The sequence below is a fragment of the Cydia amplana genome, chromosome 5 (genome assembly GCF_948474715.1).
Source record: "Cydia amplana chromosome 5, ilCydAmpl1.1, whole genome shotgun sequence".
NCBI lineage: Eukaryota > Metazoa > Arthropoda > Insecta > Lepidoptera > Tortricidae > Cydia > Cydia amplana.
Window position 1 is genome coordinate 1,446,314 of NC_086073.1, and position 12,571 is coordinate 1,458,884.

At 39.8% G+C, this 12,571-nt stretch overlaps 1 protein-coding gene across 2 annotated transcripts in view; it reads left to right on the forward strand.

The window, feature by feature from the left end:
- LOC134647777 (nephrin) overlaps window positions 1-12,571 on the forward strand; it is a 514,499-nt gene that overhangs the window by 269,952 nt on the left and 231,976 nt on the right. The window lies entirely within an intron of this gene.

The window sequence follows — 12,571 nt, forward strand, 5'->3', positions numbered from 1 at the left end:
TCGTCATTTATTTATATTAATTTTGAATACGTTTTCATGATATTACAGTAAACCAATACGTCATGAAACTAACACCACACATAACAACATAGAACAATTGGTACTATTACATTACATTTCACACACGGATAGCAAAAGTTACGTTACACTCGAGGGCCTAGCATCCATCACCTCACAGAACGTCAAGCAAGAGAAGCAAGCTGCAATCAGATCGCATTCCGGTGCTGACGTTAAGAGCGCATCAAGTAGAGAACACAGTTCGCGCAGCCGGCACAGCTATAAGAACGCGTCTCCGAGGCCTGAAATCTATTCTGGAGACACCTGGAATGGAACAAATAGTCATACTCCTCCTATATATATTGCCAGATGAATATGAATAGATAGGTACTAAAAACGTAAAAACGCACAGGTTTGAACCAAAAGTCGCTACTTTAACTACTCTCTCTTTAATTGCGCTCAATGAGAGTACTTCGCGACCTCCACGCCGTATCAAGTTAGCTCAGTATCAGTATCAAGTCGCTAAAGTAGACATACACTGAAGCGGTTTTTGCTAACTGGAATTTGAAATCCATTGGACTTTCTAATTTAAGACGATAAGTAATAAAAACACTTTTATCATATTAATTATGCATTCAGAAATAATATCTCAGTAATTTATTTATACTTTCAAATATTAACGTCTTCAAACAAGCGCCAGAATACTTTTAGATATCGCGAACTATCTAAGATTGAGTACAATTTTTTGCTAAAAAATGTGTTATCTGATATTACCTATTGATTTTCACGAAAACGAAAACGAATATATCACGTACCTACAGTGGTAGGGTCTCTTTTACACCAAGTCACCCGCGTAATTGGTAGAAACTAGATATCAGAAATTTGTCAACGTCTCTGCCGTCTAGTATGAACGATATTCAACTTTATATCTGATTAATAAGGTATGATTGACTGGTAGAAAATTTTGTACTTAATTTTTTATATTGTGCATTAAATTTTAAACAAAAAATACAAACTAATCAACGAAATTTCATGAAAATTCGTGTTTTAGGTTGTAGCCTAATCCTATAATTCGATTTCATTGCCAAAAGTATTAACATTCGTCATTAAATTGTTAATTAAAATCGTTTCCCAAAACTCATTAGTTCCAATAATTTGCCAAGAAATTAAGCTACCACCAGCGACACTCGATTTGTGGCAACCTTATATTACTCCCCAAGATGTAGAGTAACTCGCGAGGAACTGCATTCCGTTCAGTAGGCCTGCTTTACGATCGCTTTAATTGATCAGGATGTACTTACCTACCTAGTAATGTGATGGCGTGTGCTGAAAATGGGATGTGGGTGTTATCTGAAAATGTAGATGAATATTTAATTCTATACCGAACGAAAATGAACTAAGTAGGTATGTATTTTACAACATTTCAAAAACAATTCGTCTTCTTTTAATAAATGATTAGGTTAGTAAGTAATTGCTACTTTACCTAAATGTTTCATCGTGAACGCATATAGTGTGGTATATGACATAGTAAATATAATGGCCAATCTCTATTAATAATCCTAAGGTAATTGTTTGTACATGAGTAAGCCAGTTAATAATATATGTCGCGTAATAACATTTCCTCCAACAAGTATTGCCTCGTGCCAAAACGTAACATATACACAAAGGTAACACGTGTTTGGGATAATAATAACTATCACTAGTCTGGTTTCCTTAAGATCAATCCTTCACTAGTACAGTGAGCTGCGAAATTGAATGGAGAAATTATGAATAAATTTATAGATAAATTCGCCATGCACTTTTACGGCCGATAGTACATAAGCTCCAAGGTATTTTAGAACGAGCACGGGTAGAAAAGGAATCAATTTACCTCTTATCTATGAATAGTCAAATTCTATTTGCTACATTTTTATATAGGTACTTCTATATTAATTTGTGTGTAACAGTTCAAAGTGGCGAAGCCCCATGACAAAAAAAAATATCCTGCTCACTAAACATTAAGAGAATCGGTTAAGAAATACGTTGTTTAGAGGAGAACGTCCCGACAGACCGACATAATAAGAATGTTCGCTCTCGCTTAGTCAAATAAAAAATATCAGACAAACGGTATAAAAAAACAGTCTTATAAATCCGAGTTATCTTAAATGGACAAAAAGTCGACATTATTACGAAGAAGATTTAGTTTCTTCGTAGGTAATGAAAACAAGTGCGTAATAAAATGTTTTCCCGAACTAACATTCACTGGAATTGCCCATCAACGTAACGAAGCACCTCGTTGGTTGTTTTCTATTTAGACTCCATATAATCCGGTGAAGGCATTCCTAGTTTATTGGACAATTATACCACAGACAATGTGTGTTGGAGTACCTAGATCACTCTAAGTGTAAGGCCTGAGTGGACGCTCGAAGCGGAGCGTTCGGCGGGGCGTGCAGCGTGGCGTCGGGCTCACAAGTGATTTGACCAGCGTGCACTAAGGCCGCTACTATACGCTTGCATTTTTGTTTGACATGCACGCCGCACGCCCCGCCCCGCTGCACGCCGAACTCGAGCGTCCACTCAGGCCTTACACTAACGCGCTTGTTTTGAGTGCTATCGAAGTGGCACTGGCAACAGCTTCCAAGCGTTTGTAGACAAAACCTTTATTAGCGCGCGGAGGGCGTTTTTTGGTGTTTTATCTGTGCTGATTTTCCGTGTACTCGTATTGTCTATCGCTTTTAGGGTTCGCTGTAGCTGGTGTAAAGGTACACGCTTAATTTACACACTAAAACTTATTAAACATATTGTCTATGCTGATATCAAATCAGTTTGAGCCGTGATCGATGGCAGAAACTTTAGGAATGTTCAATCAATGTTGCTCTTAGACGCTCGATTTTCATTAGTGCTGATGAAACCGTTTATTAATTTAATCAGCGGGACGTGTCACGTCGTGCGTGGATGGATGGAGTACCTACTTGGACCCTTGTCACACTAGTGCTGACTTCAGCAAGCAAAAGTATTTCGTGTACTGGGATAGATAATATGAAATAGAAATAGAAAATATTTATTTGGCGTAAAAAACATACATTATTTAGGTACAACAGAAAATTAATTAAAGAAAGGTACACTAAATAGGATGCCGCTCAGCATAAGCAGTGTCTCTAAGACACTGCGCTGGTTTTCGGGGCACCCAAAATTGAAAGCTAAACCTTAAAACGAATACACAATAGATATGAGCGCCGCGCCGGCGCGCCGCCGCCGCCGACAAAATTTTCGCGCCGCCGCCGCCGACGCTGCGCTATCGGCGTGGCATCGGCGTGACCTTGGTAGTTACTACTGCTTTCAGAATCAGATAATATATTTTTAATCCAGTTTAGATCATTAACGGCGCCACTTCGAATAGTTTATAGGCATTCAAAGGGTATTTTAGGCCCATATAATTCAAAAATATCGAAGGCAAATGCAAACTTATCTGTCTAGTAACCGCGCTACTAGTCTTGGGGAAACGAAATTATTTAATATCAATTTTAACATCAATATGCTTGTAACCCCGCGTCTCGTGGCGCGGCTCGCGGCTCGTCTCGTGGCTCGCGCGAGAGTCTAATCCGCCTAGAATAAACATACTGATTTCCTTCCATTTTTATTGTGGAACGTTCCACATTACAATTTATAGATTGTATATATACACTAGACATGTCAATCACAATAAAAAAAATTACTGTGATCAACTCTAGCTAACGTGAGACTCGAACCCACATCTTTGGATTACCGATCCAATGCATAACTAATTTTAACCATCCGTCATTTACCGCGAATTTAACCATTGCAAGCATGGTTAAACGTTTTTAAAAGGTATAAAATGGGGTTAATTTTGAGATATTAAGCGTTTCCACGTCCAAATGTCCGGCCGTTGGCTTCGCATGGAAGGGCGTCGGAATCGGGTCTCAATTAAACTTGGCCACTGTTGAAATTTCAAGCTTTGCTCTCTCGCAGCTCAATCTTTGGCCTTGCACCGCTCGCATGGAATTAAGCCGCTATCTGAACCTGCAAGTTTTTGGCCCTGTTTGGAGCTCAACTTTCTGCCTGTTTTAAAACGCTTGAGCATTGGTCCTTATCCGATCTTAGCTCCATTTCAGCTCGGCATTTGGCGTCGCACGAATGCGCCCGCAGGAAAGCTCCAGATCTTTAACACTATGGCTTCAGTCTTTATCGGCTTGCACCCTCGCTCTGCTCTCTTGCAGCTCGGCCTCGCAATCGGCGCTCCAGACGTTCAGCCGTCAGCCAAGCTTACACTTGGCGTTCGATTCTTAGCTGTATGCTTACCTGCAGCTCATCCTCTGGCCTCGCATTGGGAGGCGTCGAAATCAAGTCTTCGGTGTTACATGGAGCTCGGCGTTGGGCCTCACTTTTTGACATAAATCGGTTTTGTTTGGTCGATATTGGTTAATGACGGAGCTCGTTTTTTTTGGACTGTCGACAAGACGTTTCCCTGATACAGTCAATCCGCAATTTTTACCTTAGCACAAAAGATAAGGGCCTCGCTAAGATCTTCCTGCCAAAGCCTCGCCATGATTAAGACCGCCTCTGATGCCGCGCGATACCGCTTATCCACAGTTTATACGATATCAATTTTTTTCGTACCATTATTCAATAAATTATCCTTGAAAATAAAAAATGCATTTATTTCATAACTTCCTTAGAGCAAAAACATGTTTTTTCGGTAAAATTTTGGTTCAAATTCTTTTTTCATTAATCGAAGGTGTTTCAAGGCCACGCCGCCGATTCGCCGCCGCCGCCGACCAATTTTGACCGGCGCGCCGCCGCCGGCTATATGCCTATCGGCGCTCATATCTAATACACAAATAGAACAGATATAATCAGAACAAGACAGATTGACATATCACGTGTAAGAAGGAGAGAGAGAGAGTCGACAAATATATCTTGTTGTTCACAAATTTTTACAATTTCTTTATTTTTATTTTTTAAAGCTTTTTGAATATGTCCGCTAAGTTATAGATCTTGTTGGGTTGCTATATGCTATCTATCCTCTTTCTCACTCAGTATTTCACTGTGACTCGTGTATTATTAAGCACTACGTTTGACGTTGACCCAGATAGGTGGGCCAAATTGGCTACCGAATGGAGATCGGAGGTTAGCCGAGGCAGAGGCAGACAAAAAAGAGTTGGCGCATTTTGCAGCGACTGGTGGGAGCATGCACCTTGATGAATGGCGTAGGAAAGAGGGGGTCTTTGCTCAATGCCCTTTGAAAGCTTTAATTTCAACATGGAGGAAAGGCTTTAAAAAAGTTAATCTACCCCAAAGAACAGCAATTCTAGGACAAACTAAATATTTGAAGTAATCAATCCAATAGTGCAAGTGACATCAATTCACCTTTCAGCTATCAATGGCACTGATTTTACATTCATTCAATATAATTTTGAACTTTGACAAATATGTACTACATTTTTAAAAGTTGATCACATCATATACAAAGTACTCGCTATATTCTGCGACGGCAGAATATTAAATACAATCTTTTTATAACATTTTGTTCACAGAAGACTGCCTTTTAATTACAATAATAACCAACGGCAGCATTAATTAGGTATGGTATGTATATTCAATACCACTTCCATGAACTTAAGCTTAGTAAACAAATGTTAAATGGCTCGAAGTTGAATGGAACGACATAATTAAAGATTCTACACACGCTGCCGCCCCGAACGGACTCCTAACTTCTAAAGGAAGATAACATTTTGCGAGCATGGACGTGGACTTTAGCAACTTTCAATGAAAATTGTTGCGAACATACTGACTTTATTACTTTTGGAACGATATGAGAAATGTAGGTAATGTTATGCAAAATAGAAATAGACTGTGACTGTGGCGTGTTCGTCATTTCAAAATTGAATATTTTTGACGGATTTTATCTTACTGACCGAGCATTAGAAAAGGTCTGCGTTTCAGCTAGGGGTATATAATAATTCTTTCGTATGTCCGGATGTTCTCTACAGGTCGCAATTCTCAATTGATTCTCGTGAAATTTTGTGAGAAGTTTCGATGATATTTTTTGCCGTATTTTTTATTGTTTAAAAATGGCAGTTCAGTTTTAAGTTATTCTGGTGAACACAAAGCCACTAGTAGACTATAATTGGGCACGGTCGTGTGATCAAACGGCAAAAAAAATCTGGAGAAATTCCTGTCCAAAATTCCTTGGAGCAAAGCAACGCAACTCACAAGATTGTGTTCTAGATTGTGTTGCTTCAAATAATTTAATCTAATCTTGGAACTTGGTGGTGAATCGGCTTAATAGGAGTTTAAAGCTAATTCTTGCCCATGCCTATTTGATAGGATCCCAGTACTAGGGTCCGGCACGAAATTGACTTAAACTTGCTGTTACGATAGGTATTGAAAGCTTTTGATTGGTTTATTTCTCTTCAATGGGTACCTATTGAGTTCAAGACGGCAATTTGTTCTCTATTTAACCCGCAATACATTGTAAAACAAGAGATTTGCGTAAACCCCACCAGTGTTAGGCAGCCAACCCCGCTATTCAAGGAAATTACCTACTTAGTCGCCTCGTGCACACGACTATGGTCCTTGCCCTTTGGTGACAGGGGCCGAAATCGTAGAGCCTTGCGAGAAGGGTGCTTAATCACGAATTGATGAGGCGAGCTAATTACGTACTCGCGATATAATGTGCAGTTGGAGCCGTACAATTAAATTGATTGTTTGGTGCCACCTTTCAAGGTACAAGTTAGTAGGTTTCTGATTATACGTGATAATTTGCCAAAACCAACCCATTTGTACCTAGTTGTTAAAGATTTCTACAATAACAATACAATCTCTAACTATAGGTAAAGTTATAAATCACAGAATATTATGCAACTGTCAAGAAAAAGTATGTGCGCTGCTCCCATTCACAGATTTTCCGAGATTTTTCCGAAAGTGTGGTAGCAAAACATAATATAAGAAGCTGAAGTATGTAGTCGCTAGCGATGGTTGGACCCAACCGTACATTCGATTGAAATCGCGGCATTAAACAACGGAACATTTCACAAAAAACCATTACATTGTTTCTTTTATTCCCATATCCAGGTCAAGCGCGACTTCCATTTCTGCTCACAAATCATTATCGCCTACAAAAGTTCTTGTAGACGCTGACCTTACACAAATGCCATGCAAATGCTAATCGCTGCCATTGCTACACTCAAGGTGATAGTGCAGGCAAATGTCACCGCTATATCTACGCACATATAGGCTGAAGCTCCAGAATCGAGATTCTAAGTTATTTCTATCGCTTAGCATGCGCGTACACGAGTCCTATTTTTGGAATAACCAGCATAACATGACTGCGAGTGCCGTATAAATTATAGGTATATAATAGAGCGCGTATTACTGGTTTCCCTCAAGTTTCGATTCGCTCAAGGGTTGCAGGCGATTGGAATGAAGCCTCAGGTGCGCGAATCCGCGCTTTTAATAAATTGCGAACGTCGTCGCCTTCGTCTTGTGTTGTCGAGAATTATGGTTCGGGAAATTTGCAGCTGAATGAACCGGCGAAAACAGGTGCAGGCGTTGTAGGTAAAATTAGTTCTAAACAGGGCTTGTTAACGTTACCAATTCACATTATAAAGTAACGTTACTTAACGTTAAAATCATAAAAATACCTTATTACCGGTAGTAAATGGTAACGATACTTGATAACTTAACATTATTATAACGTTAGCTAGTTAACGTTAATTTTACCGGTAATTTTACTTTTTATAGCAGGGCTTGTTAACGTTACCCAATTCACATTATAAACTAACGTTACCAAACTAACGTTAACACTATCATTCTTTAAGCTGATATTTGCTTGTAATTTCATACACAATTTTAAGGCCAGTAGACCTTATTGACCATAAATACGGCAGGGCTTCTGTCAAATTGAAATATAATCAGTCAAAATACATTAAAGATAATTATGTACGTTAGTAAAACTCAACTTTAATTCTAGTAGTTAGAGTTTAAGTCTTTTGTCATTATTCTTTATGTTTATCAAATGAAAGAGGTGGTATTCTACTTGTTTAAGATCTTTGTCCAATATGCATTGCGTCTCACTCTCTCATTAAGCAAAATGTGAGACGCAAATACACATTGGACCGAGATTGGACAGATAGAATACCACCCGGCTGTGTCGGAATATATTTGCCAAAATAAGAAGGTTGCAAAACGTCATAAATTACTTTGTTAAATATGATGGTATAGCTAATTCGTTACTTGGTCGGTTTATATTAGGTACAGGCGTCTTTGATATAATATACGTCAAGATTATATAGGTTGGATAATGTCTTGATTTATTTTGTGAAATATGGAGGTGTTGCTGAAATGTAATTTAGTCGGATTATATTAAATGAGACACCTATTTATTGATGTTACTGCTTGCTTGTAAAAATGATTCAATAAAATTCGATTAAAGATAATTATGTCGGTACGTTAGTAAAACTAAACTTTAATTCTAGTAGTTAGAGTTCATAGTCTTATGTCATTATTCTTTATGTTAATCTAGAATGGTGAAACTTAAATTCTTATTTGAGACATTATTACATGCAATGTGAAATAATAATAATGTCCTAATGTGATAGGTTGTTCGGCGTGTGGTTCTGAAGAGGAACGAAATTTTTAATATTTTTGCGCTACGAGGCACGGTTTAGGAGATCCAGCCATATAAAGATTTTTTTTCCTTTTTTTCTTCTATTTATTGGTTTTTTTCTTTTCTTTTTTTTTTAATGTTATTAAGGGGTTTCCTAAAGGGGAACGAAAGTTTGATTACTTTTGCGCTACGACGTACGGTTTAGAACACTTTAGGAGATACAGCATTATACAATTTTTTTTTTCTTCTTTTTTTTTATATTAATTAGGGGTTTCGTACAGTGGAACGAACATTTTATTATTTTTTTCTACTCCCGTACTTTTATTTGTCATTTAAAGGGTCGTGCACACACCTTTAAACCCCTCTCTTATAGTTGTCAAGACAAGTCTTTAGTCTATTCCCCAAAAAAGTATTTGTGCATACACGCAGTATCTTTTTGGCACTTTTACGATACTTCGTGTAATCACCACTTAAAAAATATTGTATAGAATACATTGTTGCCAACCTAATTTTAATTGACATTTCTGACAGATGAGTGAACCATAGACATGTTTTGGTTAATCATCATCATCATCAGTTTTCATATTTATAGGGCTGTATCTCCTAAACCGTGCGTCGTAGCGCAAAAATAATCAAATTTTCGTTCCCCTTTAAAACCCGTAAGTAATATTTAAAAAAACACAAAAAACTAAAAAAAAATTAAAAAAAAGAAAGAAAAATGTTTATGGGTTGTATCTCCTAAACCGTGCGTCGTAGCGCAAAAATATTAAAATGTTCATTCCTCTGTAAGAAGCCCCTAATTAATATTAAAAAAAAAAACACAAAAGAGAAATAAAAAAAAAACAAAAAAAAACTTTATAATGCTGTATCTCCTAAACCGTGCGTCGTAGCGCAAAAATAATCAAATTTTCGTTCCCCTTTGAAACCTGTAAGCAATATTTAAAAAACACGAAAAACAAAAAAAAAAAATAAAAAAAAAGAAAGAAAAATGTTTATGGGTTGTATCTCCTAAACCGTGCGTCGTAGCGCAAAAATATTAAAATGTTCATTCCTCTGTAAGAAGCCCCTAATTAATATTAAAAAAAAACACAAAAGAGAAATAAAAAAAAACAAAAAAAAAACTTTATAATGCTGTATTTCCTAAACCGTGCGTCGTAGCGCAAAAATAATCAAATTTTCGTTCCCTATTGAGTCCCGTAAGTAATATTTAAAAAACACGAATAACAAAAAGAAAATTAAAAAAAAGAAAGAAAAATGTTTATGGGTTGTATCTCCTAAACCGTGCGTCGTAGCGCAAAAATAATAAAATGTTCATTCCTCTGTAAGAAACCCCTAATTAATATAAAAAAAAAAAAAAAATAACAAAAAAATATATTTATAGGGCTGTATCTCCTAAACCGTGCGTCGTAGCGCAAAAATAATAAAATTTTCGTTCCCCTTAAGAGTCCCACGCACTGAACAACCTATCATATTAGGAAATTAAACAATCATCATCATCCATTTTTATTATTATTTCATTGCATTTCAAAGTAAGTGCTTGGTCGTAGAAAAAGTATTGTATGCAACGTTGTTTAACTGAGTCAAAAAATACTCGTGGCGTCTTTATTAACAATTTTCGGCTTCACCTCAAATTGTTACTCACGCCACTCGCCTTTTTTGACCCCTCTTAAACAACGGTTGCATAAAATACTATTGCGCAACGACGCACGGTTTAGGAGATACAGCCCTATAAACGTTTTTCTTTCTTTTTTTTTCTTTTTTTGTGTTTTTTAAATATGACTTAGAGGAGTTTCATAAAGGGGAATGAATATTTGATTATTTTTGCGCTACGACGTACGGTTTAGGATATACAGCCCTATAAAGATGAAAAAAAAAAAGAAATCATACCATAAACCAAATACTGCCTATATATTTTTTAAAGTGGTAACACACCATCGCACCGCACCGCGACCCTAGAGCGTCGCACCCATAAGTGAGAGCGAGGAAGAGAAACAGATATCTCTTTCTCGATCTCACCCATGGGTGCGACGCTCCGAGGCCGCGGCGCGGTGCGACAGTGTGTTACCACTTTAATGGCTGAATGCCACGAAGGTGTGTCACAAATATCTGTGAAATGGAAATTAAAAAAAGCAGCCAAGTGCGAGTCGGACTCGCCCATGAAGGGTTCCGTAGCAGCAAGTAACATAATAAAATTGCGGTTTACGATTTATGACGTATTAAAAAAGACGTATTTTGGACCCGGGTATGTCCTTAAACTACGTCCAAAAGAGAGGTATGGGCATGGTGAGTGTCATCTCGCTTTGTGTGGTAGGGCGCAGCACAGCGGATGTTATTCCAGATCTAGAGCAGAGCCCAACTGGGGAAGTACCTCCACCTTACAGAAAACCGCAGCCAAATAACACTAGACCCTACTCTTGTGTTGTGTTCCTGCTGGTGAGTAAGGTTGCCAGAGCTCAACGAGGGTGCCGTGTGTTGACGACGGGGGACCTACGGAACTCACGGTACTGTCATTGGTCTGTGTGGACGCGGAGTACAGGTGCGGCTATCAGGGAGACCCGGTGAAACGGCTGTCCGCTGGCCGCCCGCAGGTCAGTAGGGTTCCCGAACCCAGGGATTACTTAATCTCCGCCCTGGGAGGCTGAACCACCAACCTCGCGTAAAATCCTTGATGTAGTAGTCGTGCCGGAGAAGGAGACCGGAGTGGACCCGGCTGCTACACCAGGGGGGGACCGGGGGCCCTTCCGTACGCCGTGCCTGTAAACCGCACTACCCTACATATCCCTTTGGCAGATCTTCCGTTCTATTGTCCCTTAAGCCGTCAACACCCCGAACCCTCTTTGTACACTCAACAACACATGGCAAATAAGAGTAGAGAAAGAAATGGTTTCTCGGCGGCATCCCCTTCCACGCAAGTGGACTTCTGCAATATCAGGGGACTGCACTCAAATTTGAGCGCAGTGCATTACCACCTGGAATCTGCGCAGCCGACCATCCTATTTCTAACGGAGACGCAGATATCCTGCCCGGCGGACACTGCATACCTACTATATCCCGGCTATACACTTGAACACAAGTTCATGAGACACGCTGGTGTATGCATGTATGCGCGGCAGGAGGTCTGCTGTCGCCGCCTCCATGCCTTTGAAGACAAGGACCTATCAGTTCTGTGGGTGCGTGTGGACTACAGCGGCCACACTCGTGTCTACGCGTGCCTATACAGGTCTCATAGCGGAAACACGGAGACAACCCGGCTTTTCGAGCACCTACAATTGACGGCTGACAAACTTCTAGAGCAGTACCCTTCCGCAGAGCTGGTGATTTTAGGGGACTTCAACGCCCACCGCGTTGAGTGGCTTGGTTCCCGGTCCACCGACCACGCGGGGAGGTCTGCTCATGAATTTTCTCTGGCCTATGGACTCTCGCAACTGGTACATTCTCCCACGAGAATACCAGACATTGAGGATCATACGAGCTCTTTACTGGACCTCCTGCTGACCACACGTCCGGACGGATATTCCGTTTCAGTGAATGCTCCTCTCGGTTCGTCCGATCACTGTCTCGTCCGGACTCAGGCACCACGCGCGCGGCCCGATCCACCACGGCCAACTAGCTCGCGACGCGTGTGGCAATATAAGTCAGCAGATTGGGACGGACTGCGTGAATTCTACGCTTCGTACCCGTGGAGGCAGCTCTGCTTCACATCAGAAGATCCTGATCCCTGCGCAGCGAATGTTGCCGAGACAATACTGCTGGGAATGGATTGTTTCATTCCCAACTCGGTAATAGCTGCGGGAGCAAAGCGACGTCCTTGGTTTAATCGGTCCTGTAAAGAAGCTACGATTCGTAAGCAAGCCGCTTACAGGGCTTGGACCAAGGCCGTAGCTAATAACGATCCGAAAATTTCTGATGTGAAACGCAAATTAAACGCTGCCTTCGAGGTTCAGTAAAAAAGCCATTGCCAGGGCC